At 34.3% G+C, this 21758-nt stretch overlaps 1 long non-coding RNA gene across 1 annotated transcript; it reads right to left on the minus strand.

The window, feature by feature from the left end:
- Positions 1-11836: 11836 nt before the first annotated feature.
- On the minus strand, positions 11837-13260 carry LOC137645049 (uncharacterized). Its single transcript, XR_011045268.1, has 2 exons — positions 12305-13260; positions 11837-12261 (listed from the first exon to the last, which is right to left on the minus strand). It is a non-coding gene; the product is annotated as an uncharacterized lncRNA (long non-coding RNA).
- Positions 13261-21758: the final 8498 nt, after the last annotated feature.

Genomic DNA, 21758 nt, shown 5'->3' on the forward strand with positions numbered 1-21758 from the left:
TATATATATATATATTATATATGTGTGTGTATATATATATCTATACATATATGTATATATATACATATATATATGTGTGTGCGTGAAAGTGTGGATACGTCTATGTATACTTATTAAATCGCAGTACCATTAAAATCACAAATTCATACATTTCCCGATAAAGTTCAATTTGATCTATCAGTGTTCCAGAAAGGGACGAACTAGTCAACCAGAAGTATAGGTATAGGCCGAGTACGCAAAAGAACAATATCGATAATGACGTAATGAGCAAGATTCAAGTTAGCCACATTATTAGTCGTCTTTCATAAAGCATACAGAGATGGTATAATACAGGAGGTTTGATATGTGTATTGGATATCAAGGGGAACTATAAATAGGTTTAATAAATTCTATGAAGAAAATAGTGACCATAATTTGATGCTATCGAAGGAAGAAGTTACGAAAAAAATAAAAAATTTTATAACACAATTTTACATCTCGGCATCTTTTACTTCTTAAATTGCATTTTCCGTGGATGGGTGAATTATGGATAAAACTCCTTGAAATATAATAGCCTTACTGGGCTATTTTCCCTTATTGGAGCCCTTGGGCTTGTAGCATCTTGCTTTTCCTTCTAGGGTTGTAGCTTGGTCAATAATAATAATAATAATAATAATAATAATAATAATAATAATAAATAATAAATAATAATTTACTTTCCTCAAATTAAAAATTAGAAACTTCAAAATATTCCTAACTTGAACGATTTAAGAACATCATTAATAAACCAAATATCTTTGATATAACGAAAAAAATAAAAATCTCTCCTAATATACCCACTCCCCCTTGGGGGGGGGGGCCTTCTGTTGGGAGACATTCCCCTCTTTTAAATCTATTCACATAGCACTCTTCAACTTCCCATTAACTTCACAGCATTCTAGAAGTTTTATTCCAGCCATGACCAGGTTCTGGAATGATCATAATCAGGCAATTGAATCGGTGGAACTTCAAAACCAGGTTCTGGAATGATCATAATCAGGCAAATTGAATCGGTGGGACTTCAAAACCAGGTTCTGGAATGATCATAATCAGGCAGTGGAATCGGTGGAACTTCAAAACCAGGTTCTGGAATGATCATAATCAGGCAGTGGAATTGGTGGAACTTCAAAAACAGGTTCTGGAATGATCATAATCAGGCAGTTGAATCGGTGGAACTTCAAAAACAGGTTCTGGAATGATCATAATCAGGCAGTTGAATCGGTGGAACTTCAAAACCAGGTTCTGGAACGATCATAATCAGGCAGTTGAATCGGTGGAACTTCAAAACCAGGTTCTGGAACGATCATAATCAGGCAGTTGAATCGGTGGAACTTCAAAACCAGGTTCTGGAACGATCATAATCAGGCAGTTGAATCGGTGGAACTTCAAAGCCAGGTTCTGGAACGATCATAATCAGGCAGTTGAATCGGTGGAACTTCAAAGCCAGGTTCTGGAATGATCATAATCAGGCAGTTGAATCGGTGGAACTTCAAACCCAGGTTCTGGAATGATCATAATCAGGCAGTTGAATCGGTGGAACTTCAAAACCAGGTTCTGGAATGATCATAATCAGGCAGTTGAATCGGTGGAACTTCAAAACCAGGTTCTGGAACGATCATAATCAGGCAGTTGAATCGGTGGAACTTCAAAACCAGGTTCTGGAACGATCATAATCAGGCAGTGGAATCGGTGGAACTTCAAAACCAGGTTCTGGAACGATCATAATCAGGCAGTGGAATCGGTGGAACTTCAAAACCAGGTTCTGGAACGATCATAATCAGGCAGTGGAATCGGTGGAACTTCAAAACCAGGTTCTGGAATGATCATAATCAGGCAGTGGAATCGGTGGAACTTCAAAACCAGGTTCTGGAATGATCATAATCAGGCAGTTGAATCGGTGGAACTTAAGAAGTTCAAACTTGCAGCGAATGTTTTTATGTTGAACAGGCTGACATATGTTTCTCCTCATAGCTTATATATGGCAGATCTATTAGGATGTTGTTACCAAACTTAAAATATTTTATATTAATTATTCATTACTTTTCATTTAGTTTATCTATTTCTTTATTTCCTCTCCTCACTGGGCTATTTTTCTTTGTTGGAGTCATTGGTCTTATAGCATCCTGGTTTTCCAACTAATGTTGTAGTTTGGCTAATAATAATAATAATAATAATAATAATGAAAATAGTAATAATAAAAATAATAAAAATAGTAATAATAATAAAAATAATAATAATAATAATAATGAAAATAATAATAATAATAATAATAATAATAATAATAATAATAATAATAATGAAAATAATAATAATAATAATAATGAAAATAATAATAATGATAATAAAAATAGTAATAACAATAATAATAATAATAATAATAGTAATAACAAAAAAAATAAAAATAGTAATAACAAAAATAATGAAAATAGTAATAATAAAAATAATAAAAATAGTAATAATAAAAATAATAATAATAATAATAAAAATAATAATAATAATAAGGTAATGTTAGCGGATAGATGTTAATATCTAAACAAAAATATTAATGCCAGAAAACTAGTTTTGAAAGTTAACACTATCAATAACAACGAAGTACTTGTAGTACACACTTTTGCTTACATGAAATTTTAGTAACCATCGCAATGATTTGTTTACAAGATGTTTTCCAGGCAATTCTATGGCTGGTTTTACAGTCATATGGTGACTTATGTTTTGTTGTTGTTATTGTTTTTACAAAAATATGGAACACTTCTACATCGTAATATTTCTGGAAATTAGAAAATTACTTTGATCCTAAGTCCTGACGACATTCGATCAGATTTTCCATGACTTCTAACCAACCACTGATTAAAAGTTTTTATTGAAAACTACGATTTTGTTTTTAATATATTTGATATCCTGTATTTAGTCTATCTTTACATAAATCAACGTTATGTTAGAGTACGTCCCACAATTCCATTGAGATTGATAAATATTTTTATTCTAAGTAAGTTGAAGAAAATAATTTTTTTTTTTTATATTTAATAGCCTGTATTTGGTCTTTCTTTAAGACAAATCAACGTTCTGTTAGAGTAAATCCAGCTAAACAATTTTTTGAAATAAGTTAAGGAAAAATAAGTGGATCAGTCAACAAAAAGCGCCCGTCTAACTTCGTTATAAGACTTATAATAAAATGTAACTGCAGAGAAAAGTCTTCTTAGCTTTAATAATAAATGAATTGCATCTACTAAAAAAACAGCTATTTGTTCCCTCAAAGCCAAATGATAAATCCTATATCAGTCACAAAATAAGATCAGCATATTTGACCTTAAGATGTTAGAATGCCCATAAAACTTCAAATCAATCAATCAGTCACAAAATAAGAAAGAATAAGAAAGACATTTTTTTGTTGTTGTGTGGGTAGGGATTACACTTCGTTGCCATGACAACTTAACAAGACGTTTCCCATTTCCTCCTCCATCGCTTGAATTTCAAATGACAATTAAACTCACTCACTCTCTCTCTCTCTCTTTCTCTCTCTCTCTCTCTCTCTCTCTCTCTCTCTCTCTCTCTCTCTCTCTCTCTGTCCCGTACTATTTTTTTTATTGTTTTCTTATACTGTGCACATTAATCCCTGGTCGTCTCTCTCTCTCTTTTCATTGTTTTCTTATACTATACATGTTAAACCCTGGTCGTTAGTATCTCTCTCTCTCTCTCTCTCTCTCTCTCTCTCTCTCTCTCTCTCTCTCTCTCTCTCTCTCTCTCTCTCTCTCTCTCTCTCTCTCTCTCGTAAATCTTCTTCTTTCAAAGTAACAAACTTCAGATTCTATACTCTCCTAAGACTTTTCGAAAAAAACTATAACAGTTTGTTGTTTTCAACCCGCTGGCCACTGCGCATTGGTGATGGTGGGACACTTTAGTCTGATCGCTCACAGAAAACTAACCTAGTATGGGTGGCCCTGACTAGTACAGTTTTGCTTGAACCTGCTGATACACAAAGCTTTTCACCACGTTAAGGTATCCCCACTCAGAAAAAGGTTTGTCTTAACACCCTTGTTCATTTCCTATAAACCTTTCTCTTTACTGAAACATTTTCGAACTTAAAAATATAACCCACCCTTCCAGGCGATCTTTCCAGACATCTAAGTCCTGGAAATGTGTGAGTATCTTGACTGACTCATAAGAGTCATGCGGTGACTCCTGGCTACAGTGGTAACGTCTTTGCCTAGCATTCGCGTGGCTGCAGATCGATCCCAACCCAGGACCTTGAGTTTAAGCTGTTTTCTGGGGAGGCCACTGCTGTGGTTGGGCACCAGAAGTGGGAATTGGGCTTGCCCGGCTGACGTTCTGGTGAGCATTTATTCTGATGAAACTGGAATTGAAACCAGACACCTTAACCTTAATACTTTTCTCTTGGTAAGGGTAGAAGAGACTCTTTAGCTACGGTAAGCAGCTCTTCTAGGAGAAGGACACTCCAAAATCAAACCATTGTTCTCAAGTCTAGGGTTGTGCCATAGCTTCTGTACCATGGTCTTTCATTTATCTTCCTAGTTTATATAAGAAATATTTAATTTAATGTTGATACTGTTCTTAAAATATTCTATTATTCCTCGTTTCCTTTCCTCACCGAGTTATTTTTCCTGTTGGATCCCCTAGGCTTATAGGGTTGTAGCTTAGCTAATAATAATAGTGATAATAATAATAATAATAATAATAATAATTCATCAGTGACATTTAAATCTTTAAACAACATAAATACTTAATAACCGGTGCATTACATTTGCGCGCATTGCCCCTACAATTGCGCTCTAAAACCATTACCATTGCGCGCATCTTTCCATTACTATTGCGCGCATGCATTTCTCAGGGTATTCCAGTAATCCCTGTTGTCAAACCCATTCCAAAGAGAACGTTAGTTCTTTAGATGTCAATGAATTTCAATGGATTTTAAGGTAGTTAAATTCTATTTATCTTTTTTTTTTCTTTTGCAAGGGGTTTTCATGTCAATGCATAATAATAGTTGTTGGCTCAACTAATTTTATGCCAGTTACATTCAATGTAGCTTTATTGTTTTTCATTTCCCTACGAAGTTTTTTTTTTTTTCAGGAGTCGATGTTTAGGTTACCGGTAAATACAGATTACATACAAGACATTTATTCACAAGAATGTTTATTATAATAAAAAATGAGATACATTTATGTATATATATAAATGAAAAACAAACTTAACAGATGTCTGTTCGTGCTGAATATCTAAAACCAATAGCCTTCAAAAACTGATATCGATTATGTTCCCCTTCCTGCATCTTGTTGAATTGATCCATTAGATAAGTAGTCTTTTCTCTCTCGCTTCGTCTTAGAACTGCAGGTGTGCCAAGCCCTCGCAATTTAATGTATGTTGTTGTTTGGATTTTTAAGATGTTATCTAAAAACACAGAAATTGATGGGTGAGGTGAATAAAATTGCTCATTGTAATGAGCATGGAACGATTCGGGGCCATTTGTTGTTCGACGTGCTTCAACTGACGGTCGTGATGCCCATAGAATTGGAGGATATAATGCCTCCGGAAGGATGTAATTGTCAACAACGTAATCTGCAAACTTAACACAGCGCTGATCATCTGGAATGTTTGCCATGAGTTCCTCAGCAAAACTGTCACCAACTTCCGCAGGATCAAGAAATGCTAAACCAAAAAACTGAGTTAGCCACAAGCCTATTTCCGATTCCTTGTCTTTATATTCAGAACTGAGGCCTATTTTCTGAATTTTTCTCCACCAGCTTTGGCCTAGATGGAATCTACAACACTGTATTATTACATTTGGGAATATAGACCTAAATGCATTATGCATAGCTACTTCAAAATCAATGTGAACGAGACTAGGTTTAAATTCAAGATTTCTATCTGTACACAAGGTGGAGATCATGCTAAGCAATGTAGAGTAAATTTCTTCGGATTTCGATGGTAATAAAGCAAACACAAGAGGTACATAGTGTCCCAGATTAAATCCATGAATAGTGTACAATTGCTCAAAATATTTTGGACAGCACTTGAAAGTTCCGTCCACAAAAATTTCACTAACTTTTGTACACAGTGCGAGGAGATTTGAATTGCATGACAATATTATAATTCCATGTTCTTTACTATTAAGCAAACAGAATTTTTCTTTCTTATTAGTTTCCAATTCCATGACGTCAAGAGCATCGTGAACATTCTCTCTAGATTTGGGTAAAGTTGGAAACTTTGTACATCTTTTCCTGTAGATTGCCATTGTTAAATTTTTCAGATCTTTCACTTCCAGACTTTCGTCATCAACACACTGTAATTCGCTTCGAACTATTTTCATAGGTCTCGTGCTAATGTCATCAAACGCTTTCCTCTTCACAGATGCTCGGATAGCTTGAAGTTCAACTTTTTTGCTTTCTATCTCATGTGAGTGAATACACGTTCCACTGATTATAGTTGTACAGCTATCATCGGTTCTTAGCCTTCCTTTGCAGGTTTTCACTGTACAACGCCATGAAATTTCCGATGATTTAAGAATTCTGTCGATTCTGTATGTATATCCATCGTGAATCAAGGATTTCTTTCCTTTCTCGGTTTCAGATAGTGTGAATTCCATGATGCTAATTTCGGACTAAAAGAGAGAGCTATTGAAACTAACGTATCTTAATTCGAGTGAATGCATCTTATAAACTGTGAACTGTCATGGTGTCCGAAAGTGCTCGTTATCTTATCAAAACCATATGTAATAGGGTAGTTTGACAAGAAATGGCTGAAAGAAAAGAGGGGAAAAGAGGCGCGCAACTGTAATAAATTTCAGCGCGCAATCGTAACACTTCTTAATCCCTAAATGCGCGCAAATGTAATGCGCCCCTTAATAACAAACAAATAGATCCACAAATTCTCATCCTAATCAAATTCCTCAGTTTTCTCCGTAAATTCTTCTCCCTTCTGAATTTTAATTCAGCTAAACCTAAGTAAACGCATTTCGTTTTGACATTTCCCAGATTTCTAATTCTTTCAAGAAGACTGGTCAAACCACACTTTACGTTACTTTACTCTAACTAATACTTAACAAAATTAACTGGCATTGTTAGCTAACTGCCACCATTCTTCCTTCGTCCACCTTTCCTATCAGCTAAAAAACTACTGCACAATTTACCAAATTTATGATTAGTTCATAAGACTAGAAAAAAACTTCTTGAACAAGACACCAAATTTATGATTGGTTAATAAGACTAAAAAAAACTTCTTGAACAAGACACCACATTTATGATTAGTTCATAAGACTAAAAAAAACTCTTGAACAAGTCACCTAATTTATGATTAGTTCATAAGACTAAAAAAAAAACCTCTTGAATAAGACAAAATTTATGATTAGTTCATAAGACTAAAAAAAAAACTCTAGAACAAGACACCAAATTTATGATTAGTTCATAAGACTAAAAAAAAAAAAAACCTCTTGAACAAGACACCAAATTTATGATTAGTTCATAAGACTAAAAAAAAAACTCTTGAACAAGACACCAAATTTATGATTAGTTCATAAGACTAAAAAAAACTCTTGAACAAGACACCAAATTTATGATTAGTTCATAAGACTAAAAAAAACTCTTGAACAAGACACCTAATTTATGATTAGTTCATAAGACTAAAAAAAAAAAACTCTTGAACAAGACACCAAATTTATGATTACTTCATAAGACTAAAAAAAACTTCTTGAACAAGACACCAAATTTATGATTAGTTCATAAGACTAAAAAAAACTTCTTGAACAAGACACCAAATTTATGATTAGTTCATAAGACTAAAAAAAAACTTCTTGAACAAGACACCAAATTTATGATTAGTTCATAAGACTAAAAAAAACTTCTTGAACAAGACACCAAATTTATGATTAGTTCATGAGACTAAAAAAAAAAAAATTCTTGAACAAGACACCAAATTTATGATTAGTTCATGAGACTAAAAAAAAAAAAATTCTTGAACAAGACACCAAATTTATGATTAGTTCATAAGACAAAAAAAAAACAACTCTTGAACAAGACACCAAATTTATGATTAGTTCATGAGACTAAAAAAAAAAAACTTCTTGAACAAGACACCAAATTTATGATTAGTTCATAAGACTAAAAAAAACTTCTTGAACAAGACACCAAATTTATGATTAGTTCATGAGACTAAAAAAAAAAAAACTTCTTGAACAAGACACCAAATTTATGATTAGTTCATGAGACTAAAAAAAAAAAAATTCTTGAACAAGACACCAAATTTATGATTAGTTCATAAGACAAAAAAAAAACAACTCTTGAACAAGACACCAAATTTATGATTAGTTCATAAGACTAAAAAAAAAAAAAAAAAACTCTTGAACAAGACACCAAATTTATGATTAGTTCATAAGACTAAAACAAACCTTTTGAACAAGACACCAGATTTATGATTAGTTCATAAGACTAAAAAATAAAACTCTTGAACAAGACACCAAATTTATGATTAGTTCATAAATAAATAAATCACAAACCTTCTACATAACATGTATTAAATCAACACACCTCTTTCCTAACTAAATAAAATCTAAATTCTCAAGAAACCTGTTTCCGTTTTTCTGAAATACCTTTCCTGATGGCGTTTTTTCAGCTGTCAGAATGACTCAAGAGAGTAAAGGAACAGTCTCTTACCATAAAATCATTATCTTTAACAAAAAAAAATTCAATCAAGCTATCAACGTCTACATTTCCAAAGGCATTTTCCAGAAAAGTAAATTTTGCATGCCTTGTTCTTTCTTTGTTTTTTATGCTGCTTTTCTTATTTACTCTTATTACACGCTATATTATTGTTAATGTAATTATAAACATATTAAAGTTAATTAATAACATTAATACGATAAAGAAAAATATTCAAAATTGAATAATGATGGCTAACTAGGCACGTTTTATAGACAATCAATAAAAAGTTTTCCTCTTCAAGCAACTGTTCATTTATTTTTCAGTTTCCAAAGTAATAGGAATCAACAACGTCATGATCTTACTACACTTAAGAGCTGTTCTTCCGGTCCTGTACAGCAGGGGAACCCTACTCTTACCGGAACCTCCACAAAGTAGTTTCATCCTGTTCGTTCGAGAGCATGAAACATAGTGAAAAGCCATGAAACAAATAAACAGCTGTATAGGTAAGATTTTTTTAATTCCCAGATTCGTCGTTCATTAATCAAATCTCTATATCATGTACCACCTATGTGTCACACGATCTGCCTACTTCATTGTTAACTGTTTTAACGGTTTAACAAGAAATAGCATGTGTGTATTTTGTAACCTTCTTACCGGGACCTAGTGTGTATATATATACTCGATGTGTCTATAATAAACTTACTCAGTTGGATTCATCTCGCCTCACAACCTACTCTTGCCCCGTCACAATCATAAAAAATTAAAATACATGAAAATATAGTTTTAACACTCACCAAGGATCAGTCCTGACATCCATTTCTGCCTTCTCTACATCCTCGGTAGCATGTCTCCACTTTTTACATTTTACTTCTTTGTCCGTATCAAACCTTTTTCATATCCGAATTCAATGCTAAAACCCCAAAACATCTACTTACTTTACAACGTAAATACTGACTTATTACGTCGAACTGTGACTTGATATAATGCCAGGAGAGTGGTTAAAAGAGAGGCCATTGTCTGTAAGCGAGGGCTTTAAGGAGCTCACGTTGTTTCTCTTGCCTTTGCTAAGTTGGTGGCATGAATATTTGCATAACTAGCACGTTTTGGAATTTTGGTACCCTGAATATTTGCATAACTAACACGCTTTGGAAATTTTTTAGTGGCACGAATATTTGCATAAATAACACTTTACTTGTTTTGGGTTTAAATCCAACCCTCCACTTTAGTCGAGTGAACTACTTCTCGGGCGGGTCCATATTAATCATCTAACGAAACATTTTCATTATAACTTATACAATTCTTTGATTGTAGCATCTTCCAAATCATATGATCTTGTGAAAAGTAATGTCTTTAGTTTCTTCTTAAATTCAATTGCTCCCTTTAGATCCTTCATTTCAGTTGGCAGTTTATTATAAAGTCTAGGCGAACAGTAGGTAAAAGCCCTTTCACCAAATTTACTATTTGTTCTTGGTTCAGGTAGCCTGTTTTTCACTCATGTGTGTTATGTTAACATTTGTTTCTAGTTCTAGTTTGTTCAGGCATTCTTTTAGATATTTTGGTTCATTTTGATTCAGTATCTTAAACGTTAGTAAGAGTAGCTTGTATTCAATTCTCGCTTTTACCGGCAGCCAGTGTAATTTAATTAGTGCAGGGGTAACTCTTTCCCTATTGTGTAGTCCTTTTATTAATCTAGCGGCTCTGTTTTAAAATTTTACTGGCACGAATATTTGCATAACTAACAGGTTTTGGAATTTTGGTGGCACGAATATTTGCATAACTAACACGTTTTAGAATTTTAGTGGCCCGAATATTTGCATAACTAACACGTTTTAGAATTTTGGTGGCACGAATATTAGCATAATTGCCACCTTTTGGAAATTTGGTGGCCCGAATATTTGCATAACCAACACGTTTTGGAATTATGGTTGCATGAATATTTGCCTAACTAACAAATGTTGGAACGTTGGTGGCACAAATACTTGCATAACTAACACGTTTTGGCATTTTAACAACACTTCAGTTATATCACATTGATATATGAATGTTACTACGAGTTATAGACACAAAACAAATTGTAAATAACGGGGAAAACACAACAGCTCACAATGATAGTTCAGTTTATACTAAGCTACCGCCTTGTGGTGTCTATGTCAACTTGCTGCATTTCTACACTGCACACCAATGTTGTAGCACTGCCAGACGCATGATGATTAACCAAAATTAAGGAATAATTATATTAATAACTAAATAACAGATATATATAAAATTTAAAAGTCCACCATGCTACTCAAGGGGCTTAGACCCTTAATTAAAAGCCACTGGACTTTAATTAATTTATCTTCGTTGTTTCATAAAATTTTGCCGTACAACTTGTCGGCTTGAAAGATACCATACCAGGGATCACTTTGGGCACGGTCTAGGCAAGATGGATCTAGGTATCTCAACCGTGACTTTGGATGAATTAAATGATTTTTTTTTCAATATTCCTAAAAAATCGACATAGACGTGCCACCCCCTAACACAAATTCCACATCTTTAATTATTTTACACCTGACTGCCATTGTGTTCTGTAACAAGATAATCTCTTTAGTATTCCAAAGCTCCTCTTAACAATAATTCTCTGAAATATTTCTCTACCAAAACCACCACCATACACCTTTCATTTTAGCATTTCATAGAAATATATGTCTAGGACAATGTATCAGTTACATAATTGTTTCATAAGAGCAAAATGGTAACCGCATAGATATTCAGTAGTAAATAGATTTACGAACTCTCATCCTAGTCAAATTCTGCAGTTTCCACCGTAAATACTTACTTCTCTTCTTTGAATTCTCATTTTGATGGAAGGAAAAAAAAAACTACAGTACAGAAAGGGACAATTCGTTAAAATTCATTTTTTCGAGAAATGGAAAATCAAGTAGGTGGAAATATAGACCGAGTAAGCAAGATTTTCACTGAAAATTAAATTTCATTCAGCTTAAACCAATAAATAACAAACTATATGGTTAGTGATATCTTGTTCATTTTTCATTTCCTCATGAATAAAATGAGTCAAATACTGTACAACATTTTAGCTTTTCCTATCTGAGTAGCTCCCTCGCACAAACGAACCTGTACCAAAAGCAAGTAAATTTTCAGCCTTATTTTGGGGTTATTAAAAGAGACCAGAAACGTATAATTTTATTCGAATGTGAACAGTAACACGAGGGAAAACGTGGACCAGTCTCCACCAAAAAATAGAACATCTGAGTAGGTATACAATGCTAAAACATTCAAATACTGATGACAATACTGCCTAACAACGTTCAGAATTTGGCACTAGTAACGAACCTCTATGTAAAAAGGTTGGATTTCACTCTAACTCCTTTTTAAGACAAAGATGGGTAGAAAATCACGAGGGATTAATAGTAATGTTAATTACATCGGGGTATACAGAAAATGACTAGGTAAATGCAATTCGGTACATCCTTCGCAGAATACATGGAATGTCTCCTCTCCACAAAATTACCTTGTACTTGCTAGTTCAGAATGTCTCCTTTTCAGAAAATTGTCTCTTCTTGATTACCTTGTACTTGCTAGTTCAGAATGTCTCCTCTCCACAAAATTACCTTGTACTTGCTAGTTCAGGATGTCACCTTTTCAGAAAATTGTCTCTTCTTGATTACCTTGTACTTGCTAATTCAGAATGTCTCCTCTTCACAAAATTACCTTGTGCCTCCTAGTTCAGAATGTCTCTTCTCCACAAAATTACCTTGTACTTGCTAGTTCAGAACGTCTCCTTTTCAGAAAATTGTCTCTTCTTGATTACCTTTACTTTCTAGTTTAGAATGCGTCTTCTTCACAAAATTACCTTGTACTTCCTAGTTCAAAATGTATCTTCTTAATTACCTTATACTTGCAAGTTCAGAATGTATCCTCTTCACAAAATTCTTTTCTTGGTTAACTTGTACTCACTAGTTTCAGAATGTCTCTTCTTCACAAAATTACCTTGTACTTCCTAGTTCAAAATGTCTCCTCTTTATTACCTTGTACTTGCAAGTTCAGGATGTCTTCTCTCCACAAAATTACCTTGTACTCCCTAGTTCAGAATGTGTCTTCTTCACTAAATTACCTTGTACTTGCTGGTTCAGAATGTCTCCTCTCCATAAAATTACCTTGCACTTCCTAGTTCAGAATGTCTCCTCTGTACAAAATTACCTTGCACTTACTACTTCAAATGTCCCGTCTTCACAAAATTACCTTACACTCTCTCGTTCATTCCTGACGCTGTGAAATATTCCCTTCTAAAATTATTCGAACTCTTTCGTCCTGACTACGCTTGGGTTTAGAACTTTAGATTATCTGTTGAATGGCTGATATATGGCACTGCTAAAGTAAAATATATATTACATCATATCTATTGACAAAGAACAAAATAACTTCTTATGATGCAAGAGGGAACAGTAAAGCCCTGTCCACACGATCGAGCATGCCCGACAGGCAAACAGTGATACCAGGCCACAATAGTTAGTGAAAATGAGGGTTGATGACGTCAGAAGCGGGAAAACTAAAGGCAGGGATCTGGCAACACTGTATGATGCCAGATCCCTGTCTGTTGTTTTCTCGCTTGTGACGTCATTAACCCTCATTCTTACCAACTATTGTGGTCTGGTAACACTGTTTGCCCGTCGGGCATGCTCGATCGTGTGGACAGGGCTTAAGAAATTGGATAATTAGGCAGAAAAAAATTGATTTAGATATATTTTTAGCAACCTTGTAAACATCCTATGGAATCGATCTTATATTTTCAGCAACTGTGTCCATTAACATTTTATTGGTTCTTTTTTTTATATCTTCTGGAGCTTTTTTAATTGAATCCTTTTCAAATGTATCTGTAAGGTCATGGGACTTGGTAGAACAAATTTTGTTCTGCCAAGTCGTGTCGTAATATCACATTCAAATAGTGCTGGGTACGCGAAATTACATTAAATGAGTTGATGCTGGTAGCTTCCTTTCAAATTCAGTATATGTATGTATTTATGAATATATATATATATATATATATAATATATATATATATATATATATATATATATATATATATATATACATATGTGTATTCATATACATATATATATATACATATATAAATACATATATGTGTGCCTGTGTATATATATATATATATATATATATATATATATATATATATATATATATATATATATATATATATATATATAATGTATATGAATAAATATTATATATATATATAAAATATATGTATACATATATATAGATATAAATATATATATGTATATATAATATATATATATATATATATATATATATATATATATATATACACATATATATTTCAAATTTCCTAGGCACTAGAAACATCCACAGTACAGGTACTTTTATTCCCTATGTGTCTTACTTATTTATTGTCCGTTTTCCTACATAAATCTGTTATTATTATATTTCTCTCTTCTACTTCTATATCTCTAACTCCAAACCATCATCTACATAAAATAAGGTTCATTTACAAAACATTTTACTATATATTCTATCTCCTTAATTTTCTAATTCCCTAAATTTCATTTAAAAGGTTTAAAGGTTCAAAGGCCGCTCATGAATGGCAGAGGCAAGGGACAGTGACATTGCCCTATCAAGCAGGACAATGCCCTAGAGACTGATCATATATCATATGATCAGCGCCCAAGCCTCCTCTCCACTCAAGGTAGGACCAGGGAGGGCCAGGCAATGGCTGTTGATGACTCAACATATAGACCTATAGGCTCCCTCAAACCTCTCAACCTCAGGTCACAAGGATGGTACGGTTGCAGACACTAATGGCACTAACGAGACTGAGCAGGACTCGAACCAGGCAGAGACGTTACCAATCAGGCCACTCCTACTATCGTTATGTGGTGTACTTGTAAACTGCATTTGTGTCTTTCTCTAGAATTTACTGTATAGTCAATTTTTTTTAGTGAGGCAGATTTGCACCGACATGTAAGGGTGCCCTTTTAGCTCGGAAAAGTTTCCTGGTCGCTGATTGGTTGGACAAGATAATTCTAACCAATCAGGTAGCAGGGAAACTTTTCCGAGCTAAAAGGGCACCGCTGCGAGTCGGTGCAAATGCGCCTCATAAAAAAAAATTAGTATAGTTACAACTAATCTTTTCTTTAAAAATCATCAAATACTAAATTGTAATATGAATAATACATCGTCCTCGGTCTATCCTCCTATTAAACCAAAATATGAGGCCACTTTAACTGGATCTTTCCTTTACGGAACTCCCAGGAAGAACTTAGTGAACCTAATAAGTTATCGGTCTCTGCGTAGGCCTACACTGATAAAAATTTTCATTAAAAAGCGGTATATGCCTGGCAACATTTATTCCAGGATTTCTACCATTCTAAAAACGGATATATTGACCTAAAGGAGCTATTTCACGGTTACCGACCCGTAAAAGATAATAACAAAGTAAGTTAAAATTACGGTCACTTGTATTATGCTGAAATATGGCGGAAAACAGTATATTTTTACGGAGAATCTCCGATTCAAATTACGGTGCTTTTTAACAGTGTACTTTAACATGGCTGTCCTTTATAAACGCTGGCAATCCAATCACATATAATCGATTAAATCTAGTTTTCATCCAATAAAAAAATGCCAAAAGCTGTTAGAACAAAGAATTGTGCATCCAAATTTTTTTTTTATTTATAGCTACACTGTTTAAAAAAAAACCGTAATTTTAATCGGAAAATCCTCGTAAAAATATACTGTTCTAAGCCGTATTTAAGTAAAATACTGGCGACCGTAATTTTGTTTCACTTTGTTATTATCTTTTTACGGTTTGCTGACTGCAATATCACTCTTTTGCGGTAATATATCCGTTTTTAAAACGTTAAAAATCCTGGAATAAATGTTGGCAGACATTTACCGTTTCTTTAATAAAAATTTTTAACAGTGAAGATATCCAAAGTTATAATATGCAATCAAAGGACTACCCTGGATAGGTATAGTGGGTCGAGTTCGTCCTACGAGTGAAAACAAAGATAGTAGAGAGAATAATAGCTATAGGAGTTACCTCCCGTAACACTAAGAAAGATTATCTTATATATTATGCCATTTTTGATGACGGGAAATAGCACGGATCCTCGTCTCAAAGAAAAACAGAATACCAAAATTTCATGTTTACACATTGCAACTTTCAAGAGAAAAATGTTCCTTCATGTTGCGAAAAGCATTAACAGAAAAAAAAAATTATGGTTCAGCTTGCCTCGTTACACAGATGAAACCAGGCTTAACTAACCTAAAATGTCAATTCTTGGCACCTCCATAGGCACAATTTTGAGAAGTTGCGCATCAATTTTGGAATATACTGGCAGTTCTGTATAACAGTAACAGACGCTAGAGCCGTGCATGATACCATTATGAATCCAAAATCTATATTTCATCCTATCAAGTATTATAAAAAAAAAAATATAACAGTAAAAACTTCTGAAACTTCTAATTGTCAGACATGTTCATTACTTAATTTTTCGGCCTTTTTTGATGTGTCAAATATTTTTCTTCTAATTATGACTTAGTCTCTAGCTAAGAGTCAATTATATACTGGCCCCAAAGTTGTTGGTCCCAGCTGATAATAAAACACATTTATGGAAGATTCAACACTTTGAATACAAAGGTGATGTTATTTCTTATACGCTGAAATGCAAATAAGCTGTCGCAAATGTAACCTTCGCGGGTTTTTCAATAAAGTAATTTTGCACTCAATATAAGATTTAAAACTGCCTCATAGTAAAACGCGTTAGGCTTTTTTTCATGTTATTATATTGAACTTACTAGCCAAGAAATTTAGCAAAGGGTCATCAAGCAATTATTCTGGGTATTCGTAAGGTTTAAGACCTTTCTTCGCATATGGAAATTAAGCAGCATTACAAAAGGGAAGTTGTGCGAATTCAGAAGTGTTTCATGTTCCTTGTTTTTGTACTATCAGAGAGAGAAACCCAACATCGTCCTAAATCCAGTTCGGTTAAAAAACCGCAGCGGTGAATAAAATGTGAATGGCATTTAGTTGTATGGCTCACGTTGCCCCACCAAAGCATGTTCCTGTTATTCAATGACATTGTATTATAACTACAAAAATAAATTAAGACTTTATCCAATAGTCCCTGTCTGCTTTACTCTCCACTGATGCAGTGAAGCCAATTAAGGATACAAAATCAGTTGATCAAACAATCACCTGCATAATTCAAGTGTTGCAAGTGGATGCTTCACTCTAGTAGTAGTGAAGAATGTTGTGAGTCAATCAATTCAATCAATTCAGCTGAATCTGAAGGATTACCTTGACACAAGCAGTTTGATGTTACATGGTTTTCTTCACGTGGATTATAAATCAATGAAAAGCAATGAGGCCCTTCACACAATTTACTATCTGTGTGGACTGCTAACCCACAAGCTTCCAGTGTAGCGGCTTGTAGAAACTACGAGGCTGCTCAGGGAAAATCCACTCGCATGAAGACATCCCTCCTAGAGAACGAAAATTTTCCACTGTGTAAAAAATCCTCTCATGTGAAGCAAGCCTAATCGTTTCATGTACAAGGACATCAATGAATCCTGATGGCATACAATCAAGACACCCAGTTATGCAAAGAACTGTAGATACTAGCTGTGTGTACTGCCAACCCATACGGTTCCAGTGTAGTGGCTAATAGAAACTATGAGGCCACTCAGGGAAAATCCGCTCGCATGAAGACATGCCTCCTAACGATCCGAAATTTTCCTGTGCAGAAAAAATCCTCTCATGTGAAGCGACCCTAATCGTTTCATGTACAAGAACATCAGTGAAGTACTGATGGTATACAATCAAGACACCCAGTTATGCAAAGAACTGTAGATACGCCCACCTCACAAATCTAGGAAAATCATTCAAAATTGAAATAAGAAATATGATTTGATTTGATTTCCATGGATATCTTTACCATCCTCAAAGAGTACAAGTAATGATCCAATGCAGGTAATATTATAGATACTAGAAGTTCACCTACACCGGTGCTATGTCTACCATTTAGAGTACCTTGTAAACACCTGGATATAATTCTACAAATCAATGACTTAAATGTAAGAGCAAGACATAACCCAGCCACTGAGGGGGGCAAGCCAGCGTCAACTTGGTGCCAGTCCCAAGCCCAGGTAAATGGGGAGGGTTGGTGGCAGGAAAGGCATCCGGAGAGGGAGAGGGAGGTCAAAGCGAAGGTGGATGGACTGTATCAAGGATGACCTTCGATCAAAGGGATTAACCGGGGATGAAGTGTGGGACAGAGGTAGATGGAGAACGCTGGCCAGAAACATCGACCCCACATAAAAGTGGGAAAAGATGCAGACAAAGAAGAAGAAGAAGAAGAAGTAAGAGTAAGACACCTTGCTATTGCCTTTATATAGAGAAACACCACTGTCTTAAGGGCACCCAATGGATACAGTACCAGCATAGTTTACAAGTCTAAATTTTCTGATGAGGTGCATGAAACTTGCAATGTAAGCATTCTCAGTGTCTTTATTCCGTGTCTAACATAGCTTAGATTGAGAGTTTTACTATCATTTCCACACATCTAACTTTATAAACAAAGTGTGTCCATGATATACACTTCTAAAAACACATTTTCAGTATGGTCTTAAAGGATTTAAAGATTGCACATAAGTGGCAGAGGCACGGGACAGGACTATATCCTAGAGACTGACCATATAAACATGTGGTCAAGTCGTGCCTCTGCCTCGATGCTTCCTGCGTCTGGTGTTTTCATATCGTAAACCCAGCGAACATTTGAAGGCTTTCATTCCTCCTTCCGATATTTAGACTTTTGTACTACGTTGCTAGTCATTCCTTGGGTCCCATTAAGTAGTGTTGCTCTTCGATACAGAGGAACAACATTACCTTAAGGTGACCCAACTAATTAAGTACCAGAGTAGTTTACAAGTCAAACTTTTATTTCAAAATATTTTGTTTTTTACTCTTCCATATATTTAAATTCTTATCTTCATTATCTTTACTATATCATATTTCAGTGTACTGCCATTTAACCTTGATGATAGTCATAAGTTAATGGATGACAAAGCTATTCACAACAGTAAATATCAAAATGGCAACATAGTGACAGTTATCCATTTTTCCTTTGGAATTTTTGACATGTGGATAAGATGAGTTATAGATTGAGGAAACATCTTGAAATGATATATGCCACAAGTGCATCTGCACTTAATAGTAACTGCATATAACAAAGACCTTTAGTCTAAAAGCCCCCGTCCGGGGAAAAGCTCCAGGCAATCTACTGAACTGAACTGAACTGATGATACTGAGGATAGAAATTCAAGTTGACTAGAAGATGGAGTGAAACTTTGTAAGATTGCATATCAACAAACTGGGATGTTAAATAATGGCAAACAAAGTAGAATCGAGGCGACATGTCAATCTCTTAATGTAAACTGTGTTGAGCTATCAATGATGACCATGAAGCTGATAGAGCTGATATGAACCTTCATGGAAGATCTTCCATATTCTTAAAAATGTCTTTTAATTTTCACATCTACTAGAATTTTTTAAATTACTTATTCTATTAGCTCTCATATTAAATTTATCACCAGTAATGCAGATTGAGACATGGCAAAAAAAAAATCAAAGAAGAAGGCTGTATTGGGCAAAGCAATTTGGACAACCACCAGCTTCAGGAGAGATGGTGGAACTTGTTCGGGAAACCTTTTTGCAAAGCCCCAAGAAGTCCAGTACAAGAGCAAATCTGTTAACTCTGATTTCTCCCATGACAGTTTGGCATGTAGCATGGAAATGCTTGAAAATGGCATCCTCTAAGCTACAGTTCGTTCAACCCTTATAGAAAGATGCGAAACAAAAGCCTTAGCACTTCTATACCTAGATTCAAGAGAAACCTGAAGACGAGTCTGAAGAACGTCTTGATTTCTTGTGATGAGGCCACATTTCATACAAATGGTTGTCAGTAAGCATAATGCTCACATCTGGGCAGAAAAAAATCAAATGACACATGAAGGACTGATCAAAAGTCTATATGTTCTGTGCCGTTTACAAGAATTATCTTCCTGGGCCATTTTGAGGAAAGTCTGACCAGCAATTTTTATCTGCACATGCTTCAAAACTGGCTAAATGATAAGGTCATTACACATGAACATGAACATTTCATCTTAAACAGGGTGGCCTCCACTTGACTGGAAGCTCATTGTGCAGGCTTATCTAAATAGGAATCTACCATCATACCATGGTAATGAAGACAATACACTAATGAGATGTCTGCCTCATTCACCTAACCTAACCCAGTGGTTCCCAACGTGGGCGAAACTGGCCCCCCTAGGGACGGTGAGGCGAAAGCTGCAGTTGGGGCCCACAGGGTGACGTTAAGAGCATTTAAGCAATAAATAACTTACTTTTTTCTTTTTCTTTACAAAATGTTAATGACAAGACATATGCCAAACATTAAAGCAAAGAAACTCATATGCATTTTATAGATAATAAAAGAATTTATAAATGAATGCATAGCTCTGTTACATAGTTTAAAATGGAACAAGGGAACGCAAGGACTCAATCTGCAAGCCACGGGGGTGCCAGCCTAAAAAAGTTTGGGAGACACTAACCTAACCTAACATCTTGCGAATATATCCTCTTGGTTTATGTGCGCTCTCTTCTTACATGGCAAGAGGAACTCCTGCAAAGAATCACTGTTGTATTGAGGACTGTTACTAAACAAAACACGCTGCATCGTGTTTGGCAGTAGGCTAACTGGACTACCAACTTGACTTGTGCCGTGTAATAGGTGTTGTACATCTTAAAAATTTGTAAAAAGATGTGAAATCATTCAAAAAATACATATACCTTTTGAATTTATCATTCAACATGAATAAATCTCATTTTGCTCAACATTAAGTCTGTTTAGTTTTCATATACCTATAGCCTATGTAATTACTCAGATATTTACATCTGAAATTATATGAATCTTTTAAACACCCACATAAAATTTTATATATATATATATATATATATATATATATATATATATATATATATATATATATATATATATGTGTGTATATATAACATATATACAGCATATATATATATATATGTATATATATATATATATATATATATATATATATATATATATATACATACATTAGTATATATATATATACATATATATATGATAAATTTTGCACATTTAGACGTGTTTTTCATATTCAAATAAGCCATATATATTTTTGATACATTAATGTCTGGATTCTCTTAACGACCTCGGGATCAGAGCCCCAGGCGAAATCACACAAAGACAAGAGCTTGGGTCCGGCCGGGAATCGAACCCTGGTCGGCAAGCTTGTATAGACAGTGACTAAGCCACTTGGCCAAGTGGCTTAGTCACTGTCCATACAAGCTTGCCGACCAGGGATCGAATCCAGACATTAATGTATCAAAAATATATATGGCTTATTTGAATATATATATATATATATATATATATATATATATATATATATATATATATATATACATATATATATATATATATGTGTGTGTGTGTGTGTGTGTGTGTGTGGGTTTGTTAGATATAGCTAAAGGATAAGTAATATTCAACCCGCCTACGTAAAGTCTCCTTTTGAAGTTCCCCTTCAGTAAGCAAAACTGGAAAACTTCCTTTGAAATAATGCAATTGTAAAATTATATACATAGTAGAGAATAAGTTCTCATATAACTACTTTCTATTAAGAAATATGTTTTCTTACAGTTGTAACGCCAGTTTATGCTTTCAATAAATCAACCAGAACTACTGAAACACTTTCCCGATAACATACGGACCTATGATTAACCTGTTGCTTGTAATTCGTTATCATAATATGGGTAAATTGCTCACAACAATTTGGAGGACCTTTTATAAGAAACCATAGTCACCGCAAAGATTCCGGGCGAAATAAGCTCCACCCCCTTGATGACGTCATAGCCAATCACGTCGGTTCCCGCGTTAGCAGTAGTCACAATACATCCCCTTACAAATTTTAAACTATATTAACTTATAATGACTT

Source organism: Palaemon carinicauda, chromosome 8 (assembly GCF_036898095.1).
Source record: "Palaemon carinicauda isolate YSFRI2023 chromosome 8, ASM3689809v2, whole genome shotgun sequence".
In the NCBI taxonomy this organism is placed as follows: domain Eukaryota; kingdom Metazoa; phylum Arthropoda; class Malacostraca; order Decapoda; family Palaemonidae; genus Palaemon; species Palaemon carinicauda.